Source organism: Lepus europaeus, chromosome 22 (assembly GCF_033115175.1).
Source record: "Lepus europaeus isolate LE1 chromosome 22, mLepTim1.pri, whole genome shotgun sequence".
NCBI classification, from domain to species: domain Eukaryota; kingdom Metazoa; phylum Chordata; class Mammalia; order Lagomorpha; family Leporidae; genus Lepus; species Lepus europaeus.
In genome coordinates, this window is record NC_084848.1 from 9,998,438 (window position 1) to 10,003,336 (window position 4,899).

Here is a 4,899-nt window from a genome sequence, read left to right on the forward strand (position 1 = left end):
CCTTCAGGTGCCCTTAGCACATCATGCCCCTGCCCCGTTGATGCTCCTCCCTGTGTGGGAGACCCAGGTTCAACTGCAACCCTGGGGCTTTCTGGCTCGGTAGCCCTGGAAGGTCCCTTGCCTGAGCCTCACATGGGGAAGGGATGAGTACGAGCGAGGTGGGCAAGAAGACGCCCCCTCCAGGCGGCCGCTATTGTTCCTCTGCTCTGAAAACAAGCCCACTGGTGCCTGAGGTTGCACAGGCCTCTGCCAGGCCTCCCTGGGCCCCAGGGCAGTGGTCCGGCCGACTCTTGCTCCTGGAACTGTCCTCCAGAGCCTTCTAGGCTCGCCTGGGCTGGGAGGACCCCGTTCTCTCACTCCCAAAAGGGCTCCCTTCAGCTCCCTGGGCTGCGATGGGAAACTCAGACCAGCCCCTCAAAGTCTGGGTTCTCCCAACAGAGACCTCCCCAGCACCCAGCTACTCATCTGCTCGAGGCAGCCATAGCCCTCGGGGGGAGGCTAGATGAGGCCCCATGGGACCTTGTTGCAGTCACTGATGAGGGAGGGGTTTGCACGAGACCAGAAAGCTGAGCAGGGCTGTGGCCCCTGGTGTGTCCCAGTGTGAGAGAGGCCAAGCTGCCCTCAGCCCTCCTCTCAAGTCCACCGCCCATGTCCTCATCCCCAACTCTCCTCCTGGTCACAGGTCTCAAGGCTCCTTCCTCCCCACCTTCAGTATGCACTGTTTCCCTAAGAAGTCACCCATCCCTTCCCCCACACTCATCTGTTCAGTGATGATAACCCCTCCTCCCATTGTAGAGGGAGCACATGACTCTAAACTGGCAATCAAATCTATGGATTTACCGGTCATGGTGATTGGTTCATGGATGAGCACATGACCGAAGCTGGGCCAATAAGATCCTTCCCTGGGACTTTTTTCTGGCACAGCCAAGGAATGGCAGTGGTCTTTCCCCAGCCCCTAAGCTGGTGTTAAGCTGGGGGAGTTAAGCCTGGGGGGTGGGCAATAGCCACCCTGGGCCACCATGTGGCCAAATTCTACTCAAAAAGAAAGTGAAGATCAAGTGACATCCTTTGAGGCCTGGATTCCTGCGTGCTTAACGCCAGCTGCGCCGTTAGACGTCGCAGTTAAAGCAGCTCATCAGTCTCTCTTCTTTTCTTTCCTTTTCTTCGAAACTCAAAGTCACCAGAAGCGAGCTTCTGCCGGTTGTCGCTGAAGACCCCAGGCCATCCACGGTGGCAGCCCCAGCCAGTGTCTCCATTCCCCTGCTGTGTCCAGAGGTGTCCAGTTGTGGCAGAGCTACAGGGGCGAAGGGGTAAACTCTTCACGTTATCACCCCAAAATACGAGAGGCTGCTTCGCATCTCTGGGGCCCTCGGGGGTGGCTCTCATGCCCCAGCCCCCTCCAGCTCCCACACAGGTGAGAGCCGGAGCACTGGGTCCTGAGCTGGAAGCTGGGGACTGCCCAGGGGCAGGGCGCCCTCAGGGAGGTTGATGCTCGGCCTCGCTGGAGTTTCTGGGGGACTTTTAGTGAAAAGTCTGCAGAGCGCCCAGAAACCCTGCCCTGAGTTGGATTAGCCCTCCGAGGGTGCAGCGTGCTCTGACAACAGGAATCCCCTACTCTGTGGTGTCCTGGGTACGCAGCGGTGCCGCGGAGTGACTGTGTCCCCTGGGGCGAGCTCTGTGCCTGCGTGTGCCTCCGGTTCCTCATTGCTATGGGAGAATGACAGCACCTGCCTCCTGGTGCTGCTCTGAGCTTCTGCTGGAGAGAGAGGGCGCTCAACCCACAGCCAGGGACTTCAGAAAGCTCAGAAAATGCAGTTAAAAGAGATGCAGATTTGGGGGCACGTTTTTACAATCTACTTTATTTATTTGAAAGGCAGGGAGACAGAGAGATCTTCCATCTGCTGGCTCACCCCCCAAATGGCTGCAACAGCCAGGGCTGGGCTAGGCTGAAGCCAGGAGTGGGGAATTCAATCTGTGTGTCCAATGGGCAAGACAGGGAGCCAAGGACGAAGGGCACCCCCTGTGGGTGCACGTTAGAGGGAGCTGGAATCAGGAGGAGGCCAGGACTCAAGGCCAGGCCCTCCAGCGTGGGAAGCCACCAGGGTCCCAAGCAGCATCTTGACCACTGGCCCAAAGCCTGCCCTTCCACGAACTTTCTGCACCAGTCCTGTATCTTACTATTTGTCCTGGGACTGGAGCCCTCAGTGGATCAGTCAGGTCACACAGGAAACCAGCGGCACTGCCCATTAGGATAACTTGGGGAGGGTTTAACACATGTGAAGGTGAGGATGTCCCAGGGAGGGGGCCGTAGCCCTCAGCTCTGTTACCTTCCTCAGCCCAAAGTCTGAGGCCGGGGGTGCAGCCGTGGAGACCCTGGGGGACAGAGGCCCTGGGACTCCCCGCCTCCATGCCTTCTCATGCAGTGGGACTTCCAACAGCTAAATTCAGCAGGAAACTGTGGATGTGGGGGTCTGGGGCCCACTGTTCAGTGCACAGGGGTCTGTGTGGGGACAAGGAGGGCTGGGCCAGGAGGGAAAGCTGGGGGTCGGATGAACCGGCTCCCATCCTGCGAGGCCTCTGGCCGTGAAACTTGGGCAAATCAGCTACCTCCATGCTTGGGGCAGCGGTTACGGAGCGCCTGCATTCAGGTCCTGGCTCCACTTCCAATCCCAGCCTCCTGCTGTGCTGCACCCCGGGAGGCAGCAGGTGGTGGCTCAAGTTCCTGAGTCCCTACCACGCACGTGGGAGACCCAGATGGAGTTCTGGGCTCCTGATTTCAGCATAGCCCCGCCTTGGTCACTGTGAGCATTGGGGGAGTGAACTAGCAAATGGGAAATCTCCCTCTCTCTCTCTTTCTCTGCCTTTCAAATAAGTAAATATAAAATACGTTAACATTCTTTAAAGCACTGGCTATGGGAGTGCAGCATCCCGGGCCCTGCACATCCCAGCCCATCTGTTAGCTGTCAGTGACACATGGGACAGGCACAGGAGTCCCCGGATGAGCCCTGCTGAGTTCCTGACCAGTGTGATTGTCAAAGACAACAAAATGCTTGCTGTTTGGAATATTTTGTTCCACGAAAGTAAAGGAGGAGAAATCAGCTCTCTTGCAGCTCCATTCCCTGTTAGTTTGGAAAAAATCCGAGAGGGAAAGACAGAGAGAGAGAGAGGGAGGGGGAGAGAGAGAGGGAAAGAGAGAGAGGGAGAGAGAGAAGGAGAAGGAGGAGGAGAAGGAGGAAGAGGAGGGAGAGGAGGAGGAGGGAGAGGAGGAGGAGGGAGAGGAGGAGGAGGGAGAGGGAAAGGAGGAGGAGGGAGAGGAGGAGGGAGGAGGGAGAGAAGGAGGGAGGAGGAGCTGTTAGTGCAGGCTCTCAGCATCTTTGGGATCAGCCTGAAATGAAGGTGTGTGCTCCAGCTGCGAGGCTGTGGGGTGACCTTGGCACCAGTGTCAGGCTAAAGGGGGAGCCTCTTCTCTGCTCCCACGGACAGACGGCCGGCGGCAGTGGGGGCCTGGCCATACCCGGCCTGACTGCTAAGAAATGCTGAAAATCTGGCTGCTTTCTACAGGAAAGTTTCCAACTTCTAGACCTTTGGACGGCTGCCGAGGCACGCCGGGGGCCCTGTTACCCGGCGGGGGCTGGTTCTGGGTGTGACCAAGGTCTAAGCTCTGTCTGTCAGCCCCCCTGGCGCCCCCCAAGTCTGCCTGTCTCATGACAGCTGTGGGGAGACTGACCCTCATCCCTCACCCGACTGCTGCTCCCAGGAGGGGGAGCTGATTCCCCCGCTGGGATGGGTAGGAGTGGGCGTCTCGGGGAGGGGGGTGCTGAGGGGCCGAGGAGACGCCCCCACAAGCTTTTTAAGCAGCTCTGAGCTGTGCCATTGGGGCGCTTCTCCTAGGCATCTTGAGCCCGCTGGGGCAGAAAGCGGGGCTTCCAAGGTCTCTCAGGGAGCTCCCCACTTCCCGCCCACACCCCAGCTGCGTCGGCTGCTCTGACTCCCAGGGCTGTGTCTGCCTGTGAGCCCGCCTGTGCGCCCTAGCGTGGGCGCAAGCTCCCTGGGACCGGGGAACACAGCTTCCTCTTGAAGGCACGCTCGGCCCCGCCACCCCGATCCTGCAGACCGTGGGCGCTTCCTAAGCTCTGGTGTGCTCCACAGCAGGGGCTGTAACCACGGATGAAGTTTGCCCCGTTTCCGGGTTCTGCGATCGCCCTTGGACTGTGTACTGTCGGGAGATGAGTTTTTAATGAGGCCAAGTGTGCTTGATGCCTGCAGTCTGTGAAGTTACTGACACCAGCGAGCCGTCCCCTGCCCGCAGCAGGGGTGAGTGGGATGAGAATGCTGTGGGTGCAGGGGTGGGGGTGGGGGGCTTGAGGGCTTCAGCCCTTCACACCAGCCGCGGGCGTGGGGAATGGGGAGGCAGCTGGCTAGGGAGGGCTCTCCCTCCTCCTCCGAGGCTGCACCGGGAATGAGGGAATGGAAAGACTTTGGAACAGTGACCCTGGGAAACACAGCCACAGTTCTGAGCGGCGGCGGCTCATCACCTCCAGGACGGCTCCTCTGCCAGGGGGCTAGGGCTTTGCTCTCGAACCAGAGCTCCTACTGCGCGCACTGCACAGCGGCCCCACTGTGCGCCAAGGTTGGGTGGAGGACTCCAAGGGTAAGGACACATCGGACGTGACTTCAGCTGACCATGTCCAGTTCTTCTAGGTACACCTAGGTCGAGGGCTTCGGATAGCTGAATACATGGAGAAAATACTGTCCACACAGTTATTATTCTTTGGTATGTAACAAGTTACTCCCTCATCTCGTAGCTTTAAGTCACAACAAGCAGGTTTTATTTTTGTTTTGTTTTTTATTTGTTTTTGCTGTTGTTTTGTTTAACCTGCAGTTAATATTTTTTAAGAT